Source organism: Bombus bifarius, unplaced genomic scaffold (assembly GCF_011952205.1).
Source record: "Bombus bifarius isolate JDL3187 unplaced genomic scaffold, Bbif_JDL3187 scf7180000008047, whole genome shotgun sequence".
Lineage (NCBI taxonomy): Eukaryota > Metazoa > Arthropoda > Insecta > Hymenoptera > Apidae > Bombus > Bombus bifarius.
In genome coordinates this window covers 841,671-869,435 of record NW_022884413.1, presented here as the reverse complement: position 1 = coordinate 869,435, position 27,765 = coordinate 841,671, and the positions used below count along the sequence as shown (strand labels likewise).

The window sequence follows — 27,765 nt, the reverse complement described above, 5'->3', positions numbered from 1 at the left end:
TACTACAGTTCTACTATTTCAGTATCAACTACTTTTGAACTGTTAATCATAATGTTTTCTTTTTTTTAATTTATTCTCCTTCTATTAACAAATATAAATCGATCATTTCGATCACTTTGGTAGTTAGAATATTGAATACAAAATCGGATAGAACAAAAACGACACGGTTTATTAACCAAAATTTTTCAGTTACAAAAGTTAACAAAGTCAAGCGATTAAAAATTTCCTTTCTCATATCCCAAAGGAAGATAACAAATATTCCTTGTAATTACCGTTTCGTGGTAAAAATAGCAAATGTAATAAAATATTTCGTAATAAAAATAATATAAATAATCCTCTACTTGAGCATTTTTCGGATTCACGCAAAAATACAATTTTACGATGAAAAACAGAGTGAATGTACATTTTTGCGAGACGTACGGCTACGTCTTGGGTTATTCATCGGAGAAGTTCGATACGGAGCCGAGTGTAAGAAGTTTAAACGTGGCGAGCTTATCGCGCCGCGGTTCCCTTCTTATAGTATTTTTCCGTGACTTATGCGAACACATATCGGCCAGTGATCCAGCATTTTCGCGCCGAGTGTCTGTAAACCACGCTATCCCTGGCAACTTTATAAAATATCGGCCATTTCAACTTTTCCTACGTACTTGTACCACCGCGGTTTCCAGGTATTAATCGCGTTATAAAATTGATCACTGCTACGCTCAGGCCGCGAAAATCAACTGCGAACGAGCATCCCTTACTTTGGAAAATTTTATAAAACCTTGTACGATTATGTTCCGATCTAACGATATTCCGCTCTTTTTTAATAATTTATTTCGCGTCTTTTGAGGTTCTTTGGAAATATTGCAAATTAAAATGTATCGTTTATATTCGCTGATGTACAATACGACGTCCAATCATTGATTATCTATTTAATTGAATTAGTAATATTCTGTAATGAGTCTACAGTTAAGAAACTTTAATTAAGAAATCTTTATACTATTTACCTATTTTGAAGATGGAACGTTCGATCGAGGAACTTCCGAAGAAGACAGCAGGATCACGGTACCAACGGTATTTCAATCTGTAACAAAAATTAATCTATAATTAGTGACAAGAAACACTTACATAGAAAAGATCACAATGACATTTTTACGACCACTGTAATTCCCACATCTCGATCTTCCTAATCAACAAAATATTAGAAAAAATGTAAAAGAAATCACAGAATATTTACAAACGCTTCGTTCCGTCATTCGCTGTTCTTGTGATCCACTGAATGGATCCATCCACGGAAATCGAAAATGTCATAGATGGAATGTATACGCGAAAGTGCTCGTATCTTAATCGCTGCTACAAAGTGCGGATTTCAATCGACAGAGAAGCTACCGATACCCTGCCGTACCTAATTGGTTCTGATCGATCCGACCCTCGTACTAATTAGTAAGGACGAGTTGTTAACGAGCCTGCCCCGTCGTTTGGCTACAGAGTAGTACCAGGTACAGCCGGCGCGTACGAGAGCAGAGGAAAACGACGAGGAAAAGAAGGAAACGCGGCTGGGCGGAAGCGGGTGTCGCTTCGGGCGAGAAGATGATTCTACAGAGCGATTCACGTGGTTGGAACAAGCGTTTTTCGCTTCCTTCCCCCGCCCCCGCTTTCTATCTTTTATTCCCTTTATGTTGTCAGCGGAGAAGAAAGTTTAGAAGAATATGTTTGGAAGGAAGGGGTGATTTCTGTTTCTCTCTTTTGCAATGTCTGTTCGTACACTTTTGTAGATTGCATTTTTCATAAAAATTTCTCTTTTGGTACTCTGTATATATTCCGTTTTTAGTTTCACGTAAGTGGACAAAAAATTTTTCTGGAAGAAAACGTTAAGGAGATGATTTGAAATATTTCTTTTCTGACGCTTCTTGGTAGTCTGGGTTAAATTACATTTCTCGCAAAAACTTCATTTTTGTGTTGCGCGTTCTTTGCTCTCGCGCGTGCATAAATGGAGAGGAAATGGTAAAAAAAATGGCGAGAGGGGAAAGAGCGAGTCAAAGATGTTTTTACAGGTTAAACTTTTCACGAAAATGTCTTCCCCGTGCTCTATACCTCTTTTGGTTTTATTTTGGTGTAAACGGAGGAAGATTGTAGAAGAAAATATTAGATAGAAGCAGTGACTCGAGAATTTTTTAATAGCGTACATTTTTCGTAAAAATTTCTGTTTATCCTTTTGTGTCCTTTCTTTTTTCTAATTCTGCGCACACGAAAAATATCTTTTTCGCTAATCTCGAATTACGTGCCTGTAGTTCTTTACAGATCCAATATTTTCATTCAAAAATTTCTTTCTTGTATTTCGTGTCCTAAATGGCATTATAATTTCTATGCTAGACTCGACAAATACTATTTTTCCGGGGATTTTAAGAATGGACGGAAATGTATAACGTAAAAAATAAAAATGTCGAGAAATGAAACATTCGAACGTTTCGTGATTTACACTTTTTTTTGTCTCATTTACATCGGCAAAGTAGATTTGTAATTTATTATAGTTTTTTAGTTATTGCATTTACGCGTTCGTTTAAGTATCCATCGCAATAACATTGTCGTATCTTGAATAAAAGATGAGGTGTTACCACTTTGAAAGGTACTCATTACCTCACTATTCTACCCTAATATCTTTACACGCAGAAGGGTAAAAGGAATCGATATATGGAAAAAAGGGATACATCAATCAAGCTAAAGGAGTAATTTTTCGAGATTTTTCCTCGCGCTGTTACGAAGGAAATGGGGTTAAAGGAAGTGGAATTTCCTGAAACTATTCGGTTCTTTAATGCGCTACCAAAAATGACGTACGACTCGTCTAGTCGCTGCGTGACTGCGGCTATATACACAACGAAGTGTAATTTTTCATAACAAATATAATATAAACCACGAGAATATATCTTACGAGTCTGACTTATGGCTTCAAGTGGCAGCAATGCATTCGTGAAATATAATAATTACACATTCCTGGTTTAAGTAAAAGAAATCCAATTTTTTTCACCACTTATGTACAGCAACTTCCAGTAATTTTCTGCAATCTCGACTTATATTAATAATCATTGATATTGCAGGGTAATAAATAAAAGAAATACAGCAAGATTGAATGTAAATAATATTCTACATATTATAAGACAGAAATTGTGATTCAAAAATTCAAAAATTAAAGTTTCTTCAAATTTTAACTCGAGATAGATAGTTGAAGAAAATGTCGAAAAATTTTGACGAAGAAAAGAAAGTTGAAGGATGGATTTTTATCAGTAAAGCGATAAAGAAAAGCTTCTGGAGAGAAAAGAAGGTCAATCTAATCGCTGGCAATATAATTTCTATTAAGATCGATGTCTCGCTGGACAATTAATACGAGGCTATTTTCTCAGTGCTATCTGACGCATAAATCACAGCCCAACGTACTTGCAGATCTTAACGTTCGATTAAACCGAGGGCACGCAACTAAGTACACCGAGAAAGTTTGTTTAACGTGAAAGTGTCCCAGGTCTTTAACGATAAAACCGGCCGACGTGGAAATTGTTTTCGGGCAAATTTGTTTTTATGGACGTGAAAAATCGCTACTAAAATACAGCCCATTGTATATTATAAAACAATTAAGTATTCATAATCGTAGAACAGTAAAGTTAATGCATCAAGGATATTAAATCTTTAGTATTTCGAACAATGAAATTGAAATGTTCAAAAAACTCAAATCTCCAGATTACTCTACTATATTCTTGTTAGAATCGTGGAATTAATTTATCGAAAAATTGGGGATATTTAAAATTTGTAGGGGATTGAAAAACGATCGGGATATTTAAAATTTCAACCACGGTATTCATATTGAATCGGGATATTTAAATCGGAAAAATATGTTCATAGACCTGCGACACGACTATTTGTTTTGTTAATTGCGAACAAGTAATTACCAGTCAGCAACACACTTGTCAAGATAATTCGAGAGGACTCGTTGTGCGTTTAATGCTAGCAAATGGGATCAGCCGCTTCAATTATCCTGGCGACACGAGTCGAAAAAGCTTGGCTTGCTGCTCATTAACAGGAATTAATTATTCGATGGAACATAAACCGATTACCGATGACGAGAAACTTACTTTACGAGGGTTCTACAACATTTTCATTCTTTTCAAATTAAACTGTTTGTAAAAACTGACCGATTTCGTGATCGAAAATCAACGAGCAAATGTATAATGAGCGAATGAAAGAGATTTACCGATTAAATAGTTAATTTACGATATTTCCATTTAAGCAGAAATCAGAGGTAACTGGAGAAATATATGGACGAAAATTACGAAGGTTACGAATAGAATTGATGGAGGAATAATCGATATTAATGAATCTCAAATTCTGTTTCACCGTGACAATATTCGATCGCAAACAATGAAGAAATATTAGATAGAATAAAAAAGTGTAATTGGAAATTATTATGGAAATTATTACGTCATCCATTCTATTCTCTGTATTTGTTGTTAGTATCGACAAACTTTCATTTATTTCGATCGCTATAGAACGATACATGTAATAGGTTATTGTCAGCACCGAAGATGTAAAATTGATTTGGTAATAACGATCGATTATCTATGTTTGGAATGCATATATATAGCGTGCTCGCTGAAATAGTATATTTGAGTTTCCTTTTCGTATAGCTACGAATATTTAGTACAAGCGCATCCATCATATCTTTTTTTAACAGTAGGAATTTTTAAAGGACGTAGATAATATGAAAAAAATATTCAACGGAGGAATTAATAAATTATCAACGTTGTAAAACATTGGACGAATATATCGGAATATCTCAGAAGTGAGAAGGTTGCGTTTAAATTAAATCGTCATGGTACAAAACGCACTTGAACATTTTCAACTAATTTGAAAAATCAATTTGTTCGATTGGTTCGGCTAATAAACAACCGGCAACTCGATCGAAAACTTTCGCCAACTATTTGGCTTCTTTACGGTAACTTCGAGCACGCTCGTGATTTTTCTTCTTTAAAAGCCACGAGTCGGCTTCGTAACCGCTGCCAATGCGCCGTTTAATGCTTTTTCCTCCTTTTTCCCCCCCGTTCCTTTACCGGAAATAAACGGAACACGTAATAAGAAGCTTTCCTCGTGCAGCTTGCGGCTCACACGTCGTAGTTTTTCCGCGGTCGGTGGCGCAGTTACTTGGGGATTTTGGTAATTAGCCAGGACGATATTTCACTAACTGTTACCCGAAGGAAAGTTTAATAACTGGGGCTCAGTTCGAAATCTCTCTAAACGATTTTTCAACTTTCAATAACACTTCCGCACATTTCCACATCTATATATCGAACATTTTCTGCGGATTAATTATTTGCGATCTAATTGAAATAACATTTCGATGGATAATTTTGATCTTTTATGTACGTCCTGCATTCAATGATTTTCGAGCTGGTTTAAACTTTCAATCACACTCTCGAATATCGTGAAACCTGTGGATTAAAAATTCTTTTAATATCCTTCGTCAACCGATTGACAAACATTTCGGTGAATAATTTGCATTTTTCATATATAGTACTATATAACGTGCAGTACTGTGTGTCCGTAAATTGTCAACCTAAATTAAATTAAATTAAATTAAATTAAATTAAATTTCTCTAGTCACTTTGTACTGTTATAAATTATTAATTGACTAAACAATAAATATATTTGCTTTTGATAAAGCTGCTCTCAAATTTTAACACGTACATCGCATCTTTAATAACCAACTGAGAAAATTGCTATTAATAATTGATAAAGAAGATCGTTTCTTTCACAGACGAGAGTATTCTATTCTGAGTAAATTAACCCGCGTTCACGAAAATTGATAGATATTATTCGACGATTATTACATCGATTATTACAACGATTTTTCGGCGATGCATAGAAATAATTCAAGAGGCGACGAAACGTCGGCAGTTGCGTTTGAAAATAGACGTGACTAGATGCAGAGAGAAAAAGACAAGCGAGCAATGGATTCTGGTCGATTTGTCGACCGGCAGTTTCCCGTGGACGTTCGTCAACCTCGAGGATAATTGCTGTCAAGTAAAAGGGGCGCGATGTTAAACTATATCTCGTCGAAACAACCGCAATTAAGGTCGAGCGTCCCTCGAAATGGCTCTAATGGCTCGCATTACATGCAGGTTACATGATCGTGTAAAACGTCACCACGAGGCTAAGCATTGACCTACATGGGTCTATGATTTTTTACATGCTTTCTCTTTACTAGTGTGTGTCGAATTTCAAAATACACTGGATGACCTGGCAATTTTGCCAACAAGTAAGTTTATATTTTAGAATAAAGTTTTCGCATAGGAAGATTCATTTATCGAGAGAAATATATTTGAAGGTTGATCGGTTTCGCGTATATTAAGAGGATACCTGTACGTAGGTTGAGATATGTTTAAATAACGATAAACTTGCATATAATTTTGTTAACGAAAGAAGAAAGGAAACTAAAAAATATCGATAGACAAATTATTCGATTCCATTAACTGTTAGAATAAATAGAATATTTCTTCTTAGTTTAATTTCTATTTTCAAACACCATCCTTCTGGAGTACCATAAATTATAACATTAGATTGTCCGGAAAGTGTCTTTCTTTCGCAAACGTGTTTTTTACAATAGTGCACCTTCATAGAAACGTGAAAGCAAGCCTGTGAAATGTTCATCTCAACGGAACAAAATGTACGTAATTCGACAAAATAATATAAAACAAAAAACGTTGTGCGTCAATTATTTCCTAATATACCAACCTAACCCCAACCTAATATATTTCCTATCATTCGTTTATTTTCTATTTTCAGTCGGCAAGAATATTCCATAGCAATTAGAATAAATATAACAGCAAGATATTTGATCCTACTAACTACCAAATATTCTCTTCGAGTTTAGTCTTCGCTGTGTATATTATTTCACGTTTCCGATTTCCTCCTGCGTGTAAGACCCTTTTCAAGTTTCACCTCCTGTTGCATGTCACCTTATACGTGCAATGAAGCATGATCATGCTCGCAGGTAATTTAATTTAAGCGAAGAGACACTTACGTGAAGTTGCTTCGTAAAGACACTTAAACGAAGCTTTATAACTCATTGATAAAAACTACCTGTTGCGTTTGATAGTAGTTGATAATTGGTAAATGAAAAAGTTTCATTACACATAATACTACTATTTGTTCGGGGATTGGTTCACGAGAGATAATAACTTAAGCTAAATTTGACGTTAATCGATAGAAGTGGTTGAAAGCTAAATAGTAAGAAATATATGTATACTTTTAGCTACCTCTTTCTAGTAGATAGCTATTTAAATAGATTGTTCGATACATCTGTAAAAGATAGCTGCGAGACATCTGCAAACCTGAGCCGGTCAAATATTTCGAAGATTGAAATATTCCTCGAAAAAGAGGCGTCCAGATTTGGTAAGCGATTATTTTAAGAGAACCATTCCACTTAATGAAATTTCGTTTAACTTCACTCAGACAAACAGACAAAGAGGAAAGTAGGCTGAATAGAGAAACCACTAAAAATGAAATGTTGTAAAAATGCATTTTCTTGAATTCAGGTAAAATGCTGTAGGTTTGCTATTGAGAACCAAACAAACAATTTTATCAACCAAAATGGTCTTTCTTTCAGTCGAGATATCTTTGTATTATTCCTTTTTTATAAGAGATAAAACCATCCTCTCTTTTTTGTTGAAACGATTTCCCTAGCTTCAGTTTTGAAAGATGTTATAATTGGCTTCTTATAGAAATTTAGGAAACTCTTCAAATACTATGACATTTTCTCATCAAATTCACTTTTTTATAATTCCCTAAACGAAAAATAAAATAGCGTTTGGTCCCACTGATTACTTTCGCCGTGATAATCGATAATAACGAAAGGTACACGTGACGTTAATGTCGTAATTAAAAAAAAAAAATAGAACCTCGTTACGAACAGAGAATCTTGACTTCTAAAATACAACAACATTTAAAAAAAAGCATATCTCAGTGATATACACTTTAAAATAATAATAAATAAAAAAACAGTCTCTGAAATACGATTACCATAATAATACAATATATCGATAGAAGCACAGATCAAAATCCAACGTCCAAATCGATATCAATATCCAAACTATATTTCCACGTCCTAGTTACACGGATACTGAATCTAGTGTCAATTTTTTTGTATTACTTCAAACTAATTTTTAATTGATTAATTTTAATATAAAGTGAATACTATATAATACATCAGTAGTCAGAAACCTCAACGTACGACCCCTGTCACATAATCATACCCCAAAAATTTCACTTTCTAAACCGCAATCATCCACGTCCAATGACATCATGAATTCACACCCACAATGCCACGAGCAATTAAAAGGGGACCGAGTCTCGTTTAACACGACACGTGTTACGCCAGTCAAGAGGAATGTCCATCGAGCATGGCAATGTCCTCCGCATGAGATGAGTCATCGGATCATTGAGATCTCTGCTTGGATCAGCCGGTTTATTAGGTTGAAGTGTAGCCGAGGAAACCGCTGCACTGTTGCACCCGGATCCGCCGATTCAAAATTAATGAGATTCGTTCGATCAATTTTTCTATTCAAACTTCGATCAACGCTTCGAAAATTTAATATTATAAATATAATTCTTGTTTATTCGTTATCTATTACAAAGGATGAGTCCTTCATCCGATAAGCGAATTATTCCCTTAACGAGAATAATTCTTGTTATGTAACATTTTTAGTCACATCTACATCGACCAATTATCAATCTCCGCCTGTTATTTTCCATTAACAAAAAAATAGTATCAAGTACTCGTGTCGATGACAATTTTTCACTCACAAAGTTCGTTCTCGGGAAAACTGATTAGAAAAGATAAAGAATTTACTTTGTTTGTTCGACTAGCGTAAATGCTGAAAATTTGATTATAGTTTCAACGTGTTGTTAATCGAGGAACAGTTATAGATACAGTTATCGAATTCCAGTTCTCCAAACTTCGCGCCATGAAATTTCTAATCCTTTAAACTCTCTTAACTAAGCACCCAACTAACTTCCAATTAGTTCAGACACCTGCTAACAGCAATACAATAAGTTTACTATTTTTATTTTAATCGTAATGCTCGTCACTGTTAACCAACTAACCTTCCACTGACAATTTTTTTTATCGATAACAGCAGTTAAAAGATCTATGATGCGTCTGATCTGTGGAAAATTCCAAAAGCGACTGATTGTTCTCTCGATTTAACGAATATCCCGGATATCGGTAAAGATCAATTGACTTCTTAATCTTCCTAGCAGAGGCTTAAATATTCGTGACAGTACGTTCCTTCGTATCAACTGTCTAACAGACTCGTCATTCAATTTTTATTCTATTCATTACTTGCAGATCCCTTCGTCTTATTAAATTTCCCCAACGTCTTTAGCCGATATTTCCTTTCTATCTGCCGCCCTATCCTTCATCCCCTAGATATTTCTTTACTGACTCGTCGCCAAAAGATCGTCCCAATAAGTCGTCGAAATGGTGTCACATTTCAAACTGGCAGCTACTAAGCAGCAGACTGCGCGGAGACTTGCCAAACAAGGTTCTCGAGCAACGGGCAAGTGTTAGACAAAATCGACGAAAGTTTCCAACAAGTGTGGAACAAACGTAACTTTCTGCGACTTTCTTCTTGGCCCGATCACCCGTGGATTTGACTGGGAACACTTTGGAGAACGGAGCGAAGTAATTTGTAAAATTTCAACTTTCCACCAAGCCATATGAATGTCATTTCTGTTTCCATCTCTATTTCTTATTACTTGCTTTATTACGTATCAGTGATCAATATTCCTTGACAGAGGAATTAAATTAATTAAATTCCTTGAGAAATTACCTTGACAACTGGCTGTCTTCGATGCTACCCATGGTCTGTATTATATTTTTCTAATAATGTTGTCATAATTGTAATTATAATTTTGTTGATAACTTAGGAACGTTTCAGATTCGAATCGTCTCAATAAAAAATAAGTATTTCGGAGTAATCTATTATGTCGTCCGAAAAGTTTCTTTCGTTTTATAAGGAAATAATGGATGCACAATATTTTCCGTTTTATATTATTTTGTCAATCAAAATAAAGATCACAGCGCTCGACAGATTAGGTTTCATGTTTGTATAGAGATACATCGTTGTAGAAGACGTATCTGTAAAAGAAAGACACTTTTCGAACGACCTAATATTAAAAAGGTACGACATCTCGGAGAATTCTTAAGCAATTATTGGAAATTTTTATAAATTCCTATAAATCGACTTTTTCGATTCTTTCCTATTTTATTTAATTAAATCGCGAATTTAAGCTACTTGTTCGATATTCCACGGACTCTTAACCAACTTCGCAACTACGTTTGTTTTTAAGTACGCACCGAGAAAGGCGAACACTTCGTCCGATCAGACCGGAAAAACGGCAACAGGAGCGAGCAAGTTTCCTTTGAGCCTGGCTCTGTTCTTGCTTCATTTTTCTTGCATTCAGCCAGTCTGTTCATTAAATTCGCATTTTCGCGCAGGAAATTTCCAGGCTCGATCGAAAACCATAACCGTCGACAAACTATGCATCGAGTCACGAAGAGAAACAAATATTTTCCATTCCGATAATTTAGTATTATCTGCTCGCTATATACCACAAATATGTTTTAGAAATGGCGCCGGTATCAATTATCGGTAAATATTCATAATACCGAAATGTTGTCCATAATTCAATATATTGATGATATCGTTAACATGCCGACAAATTCCATTTAATTAACGAATATACTAATACATGCCACATCCTGCGAACTGTCGTGTTATCGACTTCTAAACAATATTATTAATGTTTTTATAAATATCATCGAACATGGATAATCTGAATATCAAGAAATATCGATGATCTTTAATAACCTCTCAAGTATAGTTTTTATTTGCTCCATCGCGTTGCTCACTTTTCTTCGTTTCATCCGCGAAAAGAACGTCGGCCTGTCTTTGCGAATCGGCGAAAGCTCACAGCCATCAGGTTTGTTTGCCCATTTCCGAAGCGGTTTGCTCGCTCATCGACGTTTTAACGATTAAAAGCTACCCACTCCTGCGCTCTTACTCGTGGTAACGTGAATCTTCGCCGAGATTTATCCGTTTATTGACATCTACGCGATTAGAGGAGCTCTTCGCGCCGGTGGCAGAGCAACGATTTCCACGGGATCTTTGACCAGGATAATCTTTTCACCGAGAAAAATTGTTACATCGGCGCTTAAGGCCGGTAAACGTCGACCGATTTCATCTTGGGATGTTCGATCTCGCGTGAAAGCTTCGAGCGATATTCATGTCCTACAAATAATTCAGAAACTTTCTGAATAAGGGACCTATAAGGCTTCTTTTAATTAATAAATGTCAATTTGCTGCATAGATTCTGTTCGTTACAACACATATTTGATAAATTCGATATATAATATTCATTTGTGTGGATGCCTTTCTTTATCAAAATCTGCGTATTCGTTGTTAAAAGAACACTGCATATCTTACGACCTTCGAATTGATTAATCTCCTCCGTTGAAACTGTTTCGCTCGAAGAAGATGAAAATCTACAGACATAAGAATGTTTTTGAATTATTAAGAAACCGATCGGAATATCCAGAATATCCTTCTCAATGCTTTTATAAATATCACTATGGAAGAGGAAGAAAAACTTTTGAAAAAAATGTAACAAATTTCTTTTAGTTTCTATCTTTTTTTTTTCATTCGAATTTTCCATTCCACGCATATAAAATATCTTTTTCTCGCATTTGTATAACAAAATAACACCGGTTTTTACCATACTCCATTATTTCAATACGCAGCGAAAAGGTTTAATTCCACGAAAAAATGGTGATCGAGGTAATACAGAAAGGAACGTTCTACAATAGATTTACAGCAACAGTATTGCATCATGCAGGGAAATTTGGTTTCGAATGTAGGTCGATATACGTACGTATAATAGAATATTCTATCCAATAATTTTTCTACAGTCCTGTGCTTGAATAATGCATGGAATAGAACGTAGAACGATAACGTAGCGTTAATCAGTATTATTTAGTAGCTGACTACACGATACGCGTAACTATCGAGATATCGTTCTATTACGCTCGTAAATCTCACTTTTACAATGCGAAAAGATATTCAAAGAGCAAATATTCCCAGCGAGCAAGACAGCCAGTAACAAATCACTTGTCATTGTACCTTATGCTAATGCTGAAATGTTCCAGCTAAAAATGCGACTGGCTCGAGTATCAAAAATTCAAGCGACCACCTTTAAAAATGGAAACACGTGGATTCTTCCTAAATCAATGCAATTTCGAATGGACAGCTGTAGTTTTGCACGCGGAGAGAAAAAATGAGAATAAATCATTTTCCATCTATGTTTTATAAAACGACTACGTATTGATTCAACATTCAAGAAAATACAATATTAATTTTGGTAAAAAAAAAGCTTCCCAAAATATTGGAAAACAGAGTTTTAATTTGATACAAAATTATTGAAACTTCAGTGAAATACGATACTGATATAACGTAAAAAAAAGATTAAAGGGAAATATACAAATTTCTATACAAGGCCAGAGAGTGACAGGATTTTAATAATGAAAAATATTGAATAGTATGATTAATAACATAGAGTTTTAAAGATATACAAAAACATGGTTATAAAAGCTACATAATATAGGTGTTTCAATACTTAATGACGGATCTTTAATAACGTAAACGTTCGAAAGTACAATTTTAATATAGAAAAATGGTTCCAGCGACACACGGATATTGGCAATATAAATTTAACAATATAAAAAGTTTAATAAATGGAGTATATTGAATAATACAAAGTTACAAAATATAATAAAAAGTTTGCAATTTTTATTTAACGTAAAGAAATAATACAAAGGTCACGGGGATACAATTTCATATTAAAGTATCGTACAATACGAGAGATCCCTCTCTCTATTATAATTTATACGAAACGCGATAAAACGTACTTCCAATTTAATAGAAGAGTATTCCAACAAACTACCCTACGAACAGAGGATGGCCCTTGTTCACCCCAAGACCCAATTAACCGTGCGATACGCCATAAAATTTAGTCCTCGTGGACGTTTCAAACGATATATCGTCACAGGCGGATAAAAATCCTTGGTGGTGTTCTTCGCGAAATTTGAATCTAGTACGTTGCAGGGTCCTCTGCCCTTCGGGTTGTCAGGCTTTCAGCCACGTACGTAGCACCCGACGACGAGAACGTGGCATCGTCGTGGCGTGGAAGACGGAAGCAGGAAGAGGCAGGAGGACGACAATAATTTACCACAAAGGCGAAACGTGGGGGCAACGAGGCAGGGGAACGGAAAGAAATAAATAACGAAGAGTAGCTGAACGCTCCAAGAATCACAACTGCGCTAAAAGGAGGTTCGCGCGTTTCCACTAACTTTTTCCGCTTTTTTTTCGAGAAAGAGGGAGGTAAGGGTGGAAAAGGGCGCGAGAGAGGGAGAGAAAACGGTGCGCCTAGAGTTTGTAAAGCAGACTCGAATTTTTCTGCCGGATTAACGCGGTGCTCTTTGATGTGCTACTGAAATGAATTCTATTATTTGAAGCAAGAGGATTTTTTCAAGAAAGTGTCAGTGTAATCTCAAAAGAACGGCATTCTCGGAGAAACGAGAGATACGAAATGCAATCGTGATTAAAGCAAGAATTTCGTATCCCTTCTCTTTCTAATTGAATTCTATTCTTAATTTATTCTGCAATTGAATTGGATTGGTTTGATCTATGGCCGAGAAGCTCGGCCAGTATCTATTTAATTTATTTCATCGATGTGTCGTGGAAATAAATTCCATTTTGTGATATTGAAAGATGTTCTAGGGGAAATGTAAGTTTAATGTCGAAAAACTGTCTCGTTTTCCTTTAAACGTGATATTTGTATCGCCATGTAAGCACAAAAAGAATTTTGTCCTCCTGCCAAGGAGGAATAACGAAATTTCTTGAAAAATGGTAAACAATCGTAACAAAAAGAAAAAATGAGAAAAACAGACAATAAATTATACGCATAATAATGTGATTTTATACGTGAAAGGTTTTATAACGAAACTTGTCTTTAAAATTCCTTAGAAGCAATAAACCAACTTAATAATCTCGTGGTCCTAAATGTTTGGTTTCAATTAACTTTGGTTTAATACTATTATATAAGGGTGTGTGTATAAACTGAGGGTTGTTTGTTGAAGAGTTTCTTCTATGATTTTTGGAGTGAATTTTAAAGTTACATTTTACTACGTGATTTCGAGTTGGATAACTTATTAACGCAGTGCAGTCTTTGAGTTGAAGTACTGATGTTTTTGACTAACTGTCTATGACTAAATTTCCGCTTTCATAACTCTCTTTGAAGTTCTCCTGAAGGTTCTTATTTACTCGGTAGCAGTTTTTAAACGACTCTTTCAGGGAAATATTTTGTTTAAAAGCGCAACGTAGCAATGTCCTAATTAACATTTATATAGGACTAAAGTTTGAATAGAATCTTGACAAATCTTGAATTTTTTATTTTTTTGATAATAAAAATTTTACAGTCGATCTAACGCTTTAGATGCTCAACATTTTCAATAACAATCATCAAACATTCTAATCGCTGCTAACGTGGAAATTTTTTTTCCCAAAAAATCACTCTTTCTTCAATCTTTTAATATTTTCTGCAAATTTATCACTTCGTATAGCAATTCATCCTCCTGTCAAACGACCTCCTTAATTGCCATTTTCTTTCACTTCAATAGCAGTCAATCGCGTCAATGTCTAACAGAATCTCTAGACAGTTGCTTTAAAGTTTCAACAATATTTCGTTACAACGTGACTCATCCTCCTGTCAAATCCAAACCATCTCCCTAGTCATGATGTTTCTTCGCCCAAACTTTCCCAACAAACGTTACGAACCAGCCAAATCCACTTTTCCAAACCAGTTTCCGCGATGCATCGTCGATAGCTCTGATCCAATTGGTGCGAGTAATTTTAATATTTCACAGACCGGCAGAAAATCTTGGAAGTTGGCCACGTGGGTCAAACGAGCCACTTTCGACTGAGGGGATAGTCTAACGCGTAAGTTTCGCGAAACGACGACACAGCGACAAAAAGGAAATGCTTCTACCGAGTTGGCCGGCTAAATCTCGAGCAAGCGAAGCGGAATGCGCGCGAGGAAGCACGAGATGATGAAATTCAACTGAACGTACGATCGACGTGGTCGTGAACACGTTTATAAACAAATATACCAAACGTTCGGTTCCTCAAACCGACACGGCAAGTTTCGAGTAGCGTATTTCCATCGTCTTTTCCAACTTTCCTTTTCCTCGTTAGGTCGAGTACAGGAAAGAGCATCGATGAACCAAGAGTCCTTCTTCGTTACTGTTCCCTCGATTTTTCCATGTTTGTCGGTACTTCAAAAAGTATCGAAAAGGAGAGAAGCAAATGTTCGTTGCGTAACGGAGAAGTCGGAGTAGATCGGTTGTGGTTCGAAGAAATGTAACGTAAGTGTAAGTTGACTAGTTGCTGGAGAGTTTCTAGCGCAAGTTTGGAATCAGCTGAGAATACGCAGAGTGTTTCCGCTGTGAAAACGATCTTCGATGTACAGTGTGTCCGTTTTATCCGGAAACACGAAAATATCCCGGAAACTATGGATGATACAAAAAAGGTTTGAGACGAATGTTGCACGACATCGTGTCGATATTTGTTTCGATACGAGTATAAAAATATCCTACGTAGCATAACAAAAATAAAATATTGCAACGTTTGTAAGTTCTAAATACCAATGGTTCAGAAAATTTGAGAGTTGCTATCCAAAGCCTACTATCTTGTTAGCCAACTAGTCCATGCAAATAGGATATGAACTTTGCTCAAAAATGAATACAAATAATAAGAAAAATTCAATTACAAAACAAGAAATACGAATGCCAAGAAACCAAGCTACAGGAAACCGAACAACGATCTCAAATCTTCTCGCATGAAATCTTGTAACGATAAATGTAAAAAATATCTCTAAATATCAATAATCCGGAAAATCGAAACTATACCACGAAATCTAAACTCTCTGCACAGAAAACCAATCTGAACCGCGCTATAAAGAGCCAGACTAAAACCTGAAATTTAATTTAACGAAATCCCTAAGCTATACAACGTCAGATTTGGAATTTGCAGTTCGCGCAAACCCACGAAACCTAAAGCTCGAACTCTATTTCCCCGGTTTTCAATTAAGTCGTTCATTTTTGCGTCGCGACACGCAAAAGAAACCGCGTTGCCGCTTATGAAGTTGCAGCCTTAACGGCGTAGACCCGTTCGCAACGATGGCGACCGAAGAGACGGACGATAGTGGAAAGGGGATTGTCGGAGAAAAAGCGGAGATCGTTCCGCACGTTTGTACCGTGCAGAACCCCCGCGCCGCATTGGCTCGGAACTCGTTTGCGGGACACGAAGTTTCTACGCCGCTTACCTCAGGAAGAGGTGACTCGAAATATAAAAAGAGAACACGAGCGGTGGGCTACGTGCTCGAGAAATTAATGGCCGGCCAAGGAGAAGCAGCGACCCGCCGCTTGGACATCGAAACCTCGCAGGAAAACTGTTAAGTCTACCGGGGGTTGATTGGCGAATCTGTATTTAAAGAGCTTAAGGATCACTCGCAGGGGATTTTCTAATGAATTTTTACTGGTCGATAAAGTTTACCATTTTTGCGGTACGGTTTTTGAGGTTTTGCGTTTGATATAGCGGGTACAGCGTACTTTAGTCTCGTTACTGCTGTTTTATTGTTTAACACGTCCGCTGTAGATTCGAGTTTCATTTACTAGAATGTCGTATGGTAACAAAAATTGTCATAGAATACGTGTGGCAAAAATAAAAACGTCGTCTTTATATTGTGAAACTTTGTAACGTTGATCAAAACGTGCTTCTATAGAAACTTGATGAACCTTGGGCGGTGGAAAGGAAATTTCAGTATTACTGTGATTCTCGTATTTTTAAAATAGTTTCGACTCTTCCACCTGGTAGAATTATATCGATTCTGAAGCATTAACAATATCGAAGCATTGTCTCTTGAATGTTGCTTAGCGGGTGCCAGCATAACTCATTGGGCCGTTTCCAGGAAAGTGGATTAGACAATATGGCCTTTTAGAGCGCTAACTCGCCGCACCGAATTAAACCCTCTGGATATCTTCGTCCCGGTTATTAATGGCGCAAGCGTATTAATTAACCAACCAGTATATTAGTCAACCAGTTGTTGGTTTGTATGGAATAGAGGATGGCCACTTTAGGCATGATACTCTGTTGCGTCATTTGCGAAATCTCAGAAATTATGTTTCATATGCTGGTACGTAGCGAGTAAAGGTAAACGGTAATGAAAACACGGATTATCAAAAATTGCTTCAGAAAGTGAAACGAATCATTGGATAAAATATTAAAGAAGACATTTGTCGACGATATATTATCAATAAAAGATAGTGGTATTTTGACGGTAGAGCGCGAAATTTTGAATGTATCGTGAGAAGTTAAATATACAATCGGAGAATGAAATATTCATAAGGCTAGAAAGCTATGATATAAAACTAGAATAGAACTGGAATATACAGAATGTATAATAATTATTTTTAGTGTTTCGTAATTATAGATAGGTCTAAATATTTGAATGAATTTTCAGATCGGTTTCAAATCTTACCAATCACGATAGTCTCGTTACGATGCTAATGAAATTTCAATATGCTTTACATATCGACAGAAATACACGATAAATGGACGTAAAAGTTCACCGCTGTTAAATGTTCCAACGTTATACCTTCCTGAATTAGTGTACGAATATTTTGCTCGTGACTATGAGAAAACCGCGTTACAGGGAGTAATTAAATCGGGGAGGGCGAGGAGTTTTAAAAGTCTCCGGCATTGCCGTGACTTCTTCTCCTGTCGGAATGAATTTCAAATGAATTTCAAATGAATTTCCTACAAATGTGGCCGGCGAACTTTCGGGACGGGCTGTGTGAAAGATTTACGACGCCATGGCTGGCAATAAAACGTCGCTTCGCCGAGTTATAACGCGTCGATCTCGCATGAAAAAAATCGTGTTCAAGTCCGTCGCAGCTCAACTAACATAATTTACGTCGGGTTCAGAACGGATAAGCGGTTGGAAATGCGACGAGGTGATTGTGAATATTTTTCTAATGAGGTCGGTGCGAATTGGAATCGGCGAGAGAACGCTGTGTCGTGGAAATCGGGCGAGCGTAGTTTGAAATACAAAAAGAATGTAGTTCACCGGGGGATGATTAAGCGGGGAAAATTAGGTTTCAGGGAATAAAACCGGTTGACGAATGTTAATAGCGATTATAATCGCTCGGAATAAAAGTATTCAAAGTTGATAATTCGATAAATTTTTGGCGAATTAAAAAAGAAATATGATTGAATAAAATTTCAACGAAATAAGCAGAATTTTAAAAAAATTTGCTAAAAAAATTTATACTTTCGTTAATATCTCTTATCATTACCAAAATTAAGCTTGTAACATCATCTATAAAGTTGAGCATGCTGAATAATAGTATAGTTATTATGTATAATAATGATATCACTGTGTACAAAGTAATAATCACTATCATCTAAGTACAACTCTACGCTCTCAAATTATAAACTACTTTTCACCGATCAGTCCGCAATTTATCAAATAAAAGCTTATCCATATAATCAAAAATAAAATAAAAGAAAACGTTCATCTATCGATAGTTTTAAGAATCTTGATCCGAACATAGTTTCAGGGCGACGTTATCGCGACTTGACAGGCCACAAACGATCAATCGGTCAGGATGGCGTGCGTCGATCATCGAGCTTTAATTACAAGCCCATATTATCGGCAGGCCAAGGGTTGGAACCGCCTGCGGGCTGTTTCACGTTCCTACACGTTCGTATCGCGTCAATGCGGCTCTCGAATCGGCCACGCCGACGCGACGGCGCAAATAGATTTCTCTATTAAATCGCGTCCTGCAAACTGCGTGCAACGAGTCACCTGTACCTATTCTCGTCGTTCGTTCGACCGATCGATCGTAATTGACGCGTTTGTCACGCGGATTTTGGTCACTGGAATTCCTAGCGAACCGCAAAGGGAAAGCAAGCGAAGGGGTGGCTTCTTGTTTGTAAACGATAGAATTTGAGACTAATAGGGGTGTTTTTCGAGTGACGGATTGTCGGTGTTCCAGTAATTGGAGGTAATTGAAGGGTGATAGATGTGGAGCACGTTTTGCCCAAGTTTCGAAGTTCCAATCGAGGAAAATGTTTGAGAAATTACTTGGCTTTGAAATTTGATATTTCGATTACAACGTTTTCGAATTATTTTACGAAATATGGACAATAGTGGAATTGTTTGAAAAGAATTTAAATCGGCTTTTTTTGCCTCGAAAACAGCAGAAACGTTATAAAAAAAAGTTAACAATTTTAATCAGACATGTAGTCTATACATAGAAATCGATGGGAAAAGTTTAGCGAAACGTAATAACATTGAATACATTATTTAAACGAATGAAAGTTCGTTGCTCCAAAAATATAAAATTCATCCATTTACACCATTTTTCTAGCTGTAACAATTTACGAGATACTGAGGGAGATATGTTTACTACCCACAATTTGAAGAGCAATTTCCATGCGTCCAGTGTGGAAGACGATCGATAACAAATATACCTATCGAATATTTTTTGAAAGCTACCATATACCGAAGTTTTATCATCGTGATGTTTTCTTTATTCTGACGAAAAGTTTATGGTATTCGGAATTGTACGAGTTGTATATTACTGTATAGGAACGTCTTTAAGGGACGGGAGGGGGGGGGGTGCTAGATTCTTATGTCTGGTTGAAAAGTGTCTGAAACGGTTTCAGACAGTTTGATTTTATGAGAGGGTTACCCGATGGACCTTGTGAGAACGTAGCAAATTACGAGTTAGAGACGCTCTAATTACTATTAATTAGGAACTACAGTATCAAACGAGTTGATTGAATAAAGTGGTAATTATACGAAGTAGAACGATAAGTCTATCCATCACGAATAGTTAACTATATTTAATATTTATAGAAATATTAAAAAAGTAATATAACTATCGAGATATGTATAATTATGTGTGCTAGATTAGATTGGCCGCGTAGTAGTGACACACGTATGTGAATACGAGTATGTGGTACGGAAGATGGTGAGACTAAGAGATTGCCGAGACGCGTGCAGATGTATATCGGCGAAGATCCTGAAAATCGTTTATTAAATAAATGTAAAACTATTTTAATATGAATGCTAAGTGTAACTTTAGTGTTCCTTTACTTTTATTTCGGCAATTAAGATCCACAATTCTCAACAATAACATGAAACGTGACTCTAACTAATTAAAATTGTTACTCGATACTATAAATCAACACTCGTCTTTAAAAACAGAATATATTTATTAAAACATCTTTCAATACCATTTACGTATACATATATAGATTTGTCTGAATAAAAATAATTTCTACGTAACACTGTTCAATTTTCGATAAAAAAAATATATGGGAAGATTTAATTTTCATTGCTGGTATGAATCAACTTGTGTTATTAGACTGAGCGATACAATCTCCGATTCCAAAAAATAAAAAAGGAAAAAAGAAAAAATCGGAATAATATATGGTTCCTGCTTCGTGGGTGGTGTTAATTGAAACCAATAAAACAATACATCATATTTTACATCAGAGACCAGAGATTCGCGTTATTGTTCGCTGTTTGATTAAATTCCCCGAGAGATTTCGAGAAGCAAAAGTTGCGTGCACCGACGAGCGAAAGTTGCACATGAAACTGCACGGCGAATCTCTTGATTTGCTGGCATCGGTTTTATTCTGTAATAAATAACCGGCTGGGATTTTGGAGAATTGGTTCGATTTCCACTCGATTTTTGTTAGACAATATAAAACGTCGATATAATTCACTTGGCTCTTTATTTCCTGTACGAAGTTTCCTGTAACGCATTAAAAACCCATCTAGCTTTCCATTCGACCCGTGTTTGTCATGCTTCGCGTTTGTATCAGCGAAATTCAACCGTTTAAACGTTTCAAATGAATTAGGACAGTTGCGACGTTACAGATCGGTTGCTCTGTTACGGAGAATATTTTTCTATCGGATTTCTTAGAAATAAATGTCGGTGATTTAAACTGGATCATTCTAGCCAGACAATTCTATTTCTTATCCTTTTGATAATTGAACGAGTAACGTAATTTTACGTCTTCTTTAGTTCTCCGTTTATAAAGAACTTTTTAGCCGATACGAATTCGCAGTTGAAACGCGATAAAAGTCAAATTTTCTACACGATATATAACGACGCGATGTTTAATAAATACGAAATATCAAATAAAACGACAATATCGCAAAACGGTCCACCAAATTCTATTATATCATAGGCAGGATGTTACTCTAAAGAGATAAAAACGAGAAAGAAGAGGATCCATAGGAAGGAAACCATCGAAGGAAGAAAGGTATTGACATGGATATCGGGTATCCGATTAAATCGTTGGATAAGATGATACAGTAAGGAAGTAAAAAAGGGAAAAACGAGGTCGAAGACGTTCGATGGAGGGTCACGTCAGGAAACGTAACTTCGACTCGTAAAATCGCGCAAGTTTCGACGTGTGACGATGATGCTGGAAACAGGGGTTGCGCGTGGCAGTGATCGTGAGGCCGCGGGGAAGCCTGCATGACGTCTAAATCATATGTCACGGCCTGGAAATACGCATATCAGGAAACGTAAACTTGATTCCTGGTAATGCTTCCGGCGCTGCGAGTTAACCTCACGAAGCTCGCAAACATACACAGCCGATATCCGCTCTCTCGCATGGACGCGGACTGCGCGTACAGGGTGGCTCGGGAATTACGTCAGTCGAGCATCCTATGGGACTATTTCCACGAGGAAATCTCGACTACGTGGACGATGCGTGGTTTATAGGATATATTTCGTGTTAATTTTTTTATTCAAAAAAAAAGAAGGTAGATTTTTCCGCTCAATTTGTCCGATATTATAAAAATATTATATCGCGATGCATGGAGTATTGCAAAATATATTATAAATGGACTGGATGGTGCGTGGCGGTTCTAACTATATTTTGAGAAATGATGGTTAAATCGGATTATAAAGTTTAGATTCAGTTTTTATGACGGTGCAATTTTTTGTTAATAAGAAAATGTTTGACGTGTATTATTCGTTTAAAGAATGGAGTTTCAGCTGATACGTATACTGTTCCAATAATGATAATAGAAAACAAATGATAAATTGCCTCTTTAGAGATGAAATTACGAGAGACCGACCGAAACTGTATACGGAGACAGCGTATTTTATCGTGACCCGTAATTGTTTCATAATTCCATAAAAATAGTATTCTATTGGTAGCCGAGAGAGTTAAGGAAATTAAGAAGACTCTTTTATAAGGTAGCGTAAGATCGATGTCTAATATTTGTCTCGGGGTAATTAAGCCAGAGTATGATTTTCTGTGGAAGTAATTTATCTTCTGGAGAAAAACATGATACTTTCGTGTTTGATGTTCGTTTAAGGATAATTGCGAGAAGATGAGTCTTCTTAAATGAAGCACAGCGCAGTTTTAAACATTAAACTTATTTTCCCTCTCATGACAATATCTATATATCGAATTCGATATCTAAAAATCGATGTATAAAATTCGTTTTCTTGTTATAACGTTAACAGAAATAATTTATTATAATACGAACGACAAATTCATCTAGGAATTTTAATAGATGTTCGAAAAATTCGTACAACGAGGGTGCAATTTTTTAAAAATATTCATATTTCTTGTCTTTCCTGTAGAACAATCAAAACTTCGATTCTTCTGCAGCAAAATCCTTTAAGTGTCCCCCTTAAACGATCAATGATATAGTCAATATTTCAAGACTCTCGCAATGTGGTTTGTCAATGAATATTAACAATATTGTCTGAACAATACATATTGACTCTATTAAATGAGACACTGACGATATTCTTAAATTGATAGTCTTGGGGCGTTCTTATAGGCGACATTATTGAAAAATGTCCGCGTATCCGATAGAAATCAAAAGCGATGGACTGAAAGAATCTCGTAAACAGTTCGCCTCAGGAATGCATAGTGAAAAAATGAAGAAGCAGCAATGAACTTAATATCTCATTTTTATCGCGCGGTTTCTCGCTACGAGTTTAGAAACTTTTATCTGAAACACTCCACCTTATCTGCAAGAAGTCAGGAAGTTATTTGGGTGGCCTGTTTCAAGTGCCTCGCCCTGTGTACTCGAAACTTTTCCAGCCACCCAAATCTGAACGTCTGAACACTGGATGCAGACAATAATCTGCTTTACGAAGGATGATACCATCGTTTCTCTCTGACACACCATACTTTGAAAGTACCGAGCGAATTTGCAGCAGAATTTATGAATTCATACTTAGGTGGGTAGGTAAAAGATTATCATCTTCCTCGTAAGTTCCTTTCATTTCAAATTTACATGATCGTCGCAGTTACATAATTATACCATTTTTATTTTCTTAATAACATCGAACAATTCTTTGTCTGTACACTTATCGTGGATATTTTAAAATCTACGATAATAAACGAGATAAGCACCGTTTACCACCTTGAGACATCTGATCATTATTCCGTTAATCTAGCTATTAAGGTTTCCAATAAAGCTTGTATCAACAGATTCGTAATAAAAATATTCGAAATCTCTAATTAAAATTACCAAATTCCCGATCAATACCAAACTAAAGTAATTCCATCAGAGTAATTTGCAGCATCCTATTCTAGTTCTCATTATGAAAAATTATCGTATTACGATAAGTCTGGATATCTTTGTTAGAGAACGATATCTATTATATAAATCTAAAATTTAATCAACATTTGGATATAGTACGAAGAATAGGATAAATAGCAAATTTTCTTATTAAATCTTGTTAATTCACCAACTGAAAAACGGATTACTATACATCGGAATAAAACAAAGAAGATAATGAAACAAAAGATTCTTAAAATAATTAAAATATAATTCCCGAGGCTGTATTATGCATCCCAAGAGACGAAAGGGACGAGTTGAACGTATCCCCTTGACGTTCTCACCCTGTAGATGGAGTACGGTCAGATCGTGGTCAGTTCGCGCGTGTTTACGATGCGTCGGTTCAGAATATATATTTGATATAGGGTGGTTGGGCTGGATAGCTGTTTCGAGCATGCAGTTTCGTTACACCGATACCCAATATTTACTGGCTGAATCGCAAATTTAACGGCCGATTTTCCCATGCAACTTCAACGGAATCGACTCGCACATTAAGGGCGCGGTTAAGGGTCGTCGTGTGTCACCGTTTCTACGTGCCGAACGTACTACAAAGTGGGGGATTATTGGAAATATTCATCGAGTATTTTATCAGTGACTTTTTACTTTGAACACTGAAACGTTTATTGCACCCGGGGGGATATTCTGCTTTACGATATTTTTATTTAAGTTTCAGACAAATTTTTGTTTGAAATCTTTTCCCTCTGCCTTGCCATTTGACGGATGACTGACTACATGTTCGAGCAAAGAATTTCGATTTTTTCAAATTACTCGATTCTTGCATATTTTCAGAGGATTTATCGCTCGAATCGGGTTATTAAATTCGAGAATAATTAAAATATTTAAGAAATTAGCGTACAGTCTTTTTTTGTCAAGTCTCGCGAAACACTTCTCGCTGCCTATTTTACGAGAAAGTCTACGAAAACAACGCGACAGCGGCTAAACGGAGCTGCGCTCTTCTCGATGAAATTTTCTTTGTAAAAAGAACTTTTCACGCGCATCAATAAAACCGCCTACATTATCATAGAACCGAATTAAAAATTCATTTTCATAAAACAGAAACCTGCGCCAATTGATCTCTATTCTTTAAATATTTTGTACAACTTTTATATATTGCGCCATAATATTTTGTTGCCGAAATGCTATCTGGTCACGGTATAAATTACAACAAAATTTTTTCCTCTATTCTTTGTTATGATTATTCGATGCCTGTAACATAATCAAAGCTCGGGCTATTTTTGTGCACCTTCCCTGAACGGTATTTCGTCGCATTAGAAATTAAACTCGGAAACAAATGCAAAAAGTAGAACAAATTCTGCCAAGTGTTTACATCTCACGTCCTAAAGCTATTTCTTCCAAAACAAAATTCCAAAACAGAATCGATACAATCTCTGCGTATGTACACAATACGGTGACTCGCATATATTTGAGCGTCTTTAAAGCGGAATAACTTTTTTAATGTTGGACCAAACGATCTGAGCTTTTTATTTTAGAAATTACATAGTTCACTAGATGTTAGACGACGTGTAAAAAAATATTGAAAAAATTGTAGTTGATCAAAATAACGAAGAAAGTGAGAAAGGTCGCGGTTAGAATTTTTTTTATCCGTGGCTAGCAAACATTAAAAAAATACTTTATCGATTTATGTTGGTTACACGCATGCTGAAAATTTCATCGAAGTCGGTTAACGTTATTGCGAGCTACAAATGGTTAAAAATATTAAAAATGGGAGTTTTTCACCAGTTTTGGGCCTATAACGGATCGAACTTCTGCGTATAATATTCGTAAAATTTTCCTTAAATCCATTCGTCGATCGAAATATCTTAATAAGTCAACTCCTGAGAGAAATCAACGCGGATATCGACTAGTGATAGATAAATCGCCTTACCTTTTGGCAGCGAAATTCACGCCGGCGTTCTCCAAGTCGGCGAGGCCCAAGGGTTTTCTAAAACATTCGTCCAGCCAAACAGCGGATGATAAATCAGACTGTCCTCCACTATTGAAACTATTTTCTCTCTAATCGGCACAGGAACACTCACTTTGCTTCTAACGTTCACGATATTTGGAAACTCGAGAAATTGCAAAAGATCGTTTCAACAGTCCACTATATTAATCCAAAGTCACTGTATCGGTTCAATGGTCTACTATGTTGTTTCAAAATTTAATAAAATTTAATATTCCAAGACGTCGTTAAAAGATATTTTACGATATATTTTTAAAACTTCGTTAATGAACGTTAAGAAAAGAAATACAGAGAAAGTCGCGCACACACGTATGAGAACACTAACATTAAGCTGCTGTGTATAAGTTACGCTTCGAATAGGACGGCACGCGTTAACGAGCAGAACGACAACGATGCTTTCGAAGCGAAAGGCAAAGCACGACTGACTCGTTCCGAACAAAGTACAAAGTCGTCCCCGAGGTCAGGTATAACGAAAATGCCCGCCCCACTCTATCCCCCCTCCTCGCAACATCCCCCCTGCGTAAATAGAGGGATGCTAGTCGGAGGAAAAGGTCCCGCGCGATCAAATGATATCCACTTAAGTCGATGACGTCCACCGTGAATTGTGCAACTCTCGCCCTCTTCTCCTTTTTCTTGCTCCCTCTTTCTGTCTCTCTTTCTCTCTCTCTCTCTCTTTCTCTCTCTCGTTCTCTCTCATACTCTTTACAAGTTGGACAATTAACTCGCTCCTTCGAACAGCTCCCGACGCGACGCCTTTCTACGCTTGGCTGGAAGTTGAGCTTCGAATTATCGCCGGGATGTTCGGCGACGTTTCCGCCCTTTCAACATGCGTTTAACTGGTGATTTTGATGTTTGAGGGTGGATAATTAGCGTGCAAGAGATTTACGATTTGTCGTTCTGTAAACGGGGAGCTTGATCGAGGGTGTAACGTTTGGGTTTACGAATTGAAGGGATGGAAAGTTGACGATTGATACTTGTCAACTTTTTCTTTGTAACTGATCCGTGGACGATTCGCGAATTAAAGCATGGTTAATAGACGATTAATTTTTCAGTTTGTACTTTACAGAACAGGAAATAAATATCTTTGAATTTTTATTTTTTTTTATTTCTTTTATATATATAAGTATATTTACGAAGGTAATATTCTTTTAGATCCTCTTCTTTTTATTTCCTTTGACTTGTTTCATTTACCTTTTGGAAAATGAAACGATTTGCACGTGATGGTATTTTGGAGTGTTGGAACTTTTTATGCATTGAACATATAAAATATTGAAGATGAAGGAATATTTCCCTACGTCATCGAAATGACACTTGTTTGCGAAACTGTTACTTCAAGCCTTAAGCGATATTCAACACCTAACATTGTTGCATAGCGAAATAATATTGGTGAAAATTGGATCGATCAAAATGATATTTGTTTGTAAAATTATTATCGCAACGACTAGAAGTATTTAACGACTCGACAATTTATCATCCTTGGTGCGTTACGTTTTTACCTCGCTGAAAAATTATTTTAATTGCGATGATTAAATCAGATTTTCACGCTCGTAAAACGACAGCTTTTCTGCCGCGTTGTATGTCGCGGTTACTAATTAAAAAAGTTAACGCTTTCACTGTCCTTTGTGTTCATCCGTGTGTCTCATTCGCGGGCCCGAAATAAAAAATTTATTAAACGATTGCGAAGGACCGTCGGCCTTTTAGTTTAACGCGTAACACAATTGTTCTCAACATGTGCTAACGAATTAATATAAAGCATGTGCCTACCTCGTTCGATATACTAAGACTCTAATCCTGAAATTTTATGTTTATTTTTCTGCGAATACACCCACAGCAACATAAAGCAGAAAAATTTCCAACGAAACAGTAGTTTAAAGCGAAAAGATAATTAATTCCTATTAAATTTGAAAAATATCAAATGAATAAAATTAACGAATGTCGTACATTCGCTTCCATAGCTTTTTGGCGGATTCGTGTGTTTAGCATACTAAAAT

The 27,765-nt window shown here is 36.3% G+C and overlaps 1 protein-coding gene across 2 annotated transcripts in view; it reads right to left on the bottom strand.

Moving 5' to 3' along the window:
* Positions 1-27,765, bottom strand: part of LOC117207855 (connectin-like) — a 342,185-nt gene that overhangs the window by 152,250 nt on the left and 162,170 nt on the right. Inside the window, exons 1-2 of one of the 2 annotated variants that reach the window (XM_033448492.1) lie at positions 25,700-25,899; positions 990-1,066 (exon numbers count right to left, since the gene is read on the bottom strand). The gene's annotated coding sequence lies outside the window, so the exon portion shown is untranslated. Of the gene's footprint in view, positions 1-989; positions 1,067-25,699; positions 25,900-27,765 lie in introns of those variants that run through there. The other variant, XM_033448491.1, reaches the window with a different exon arrangement.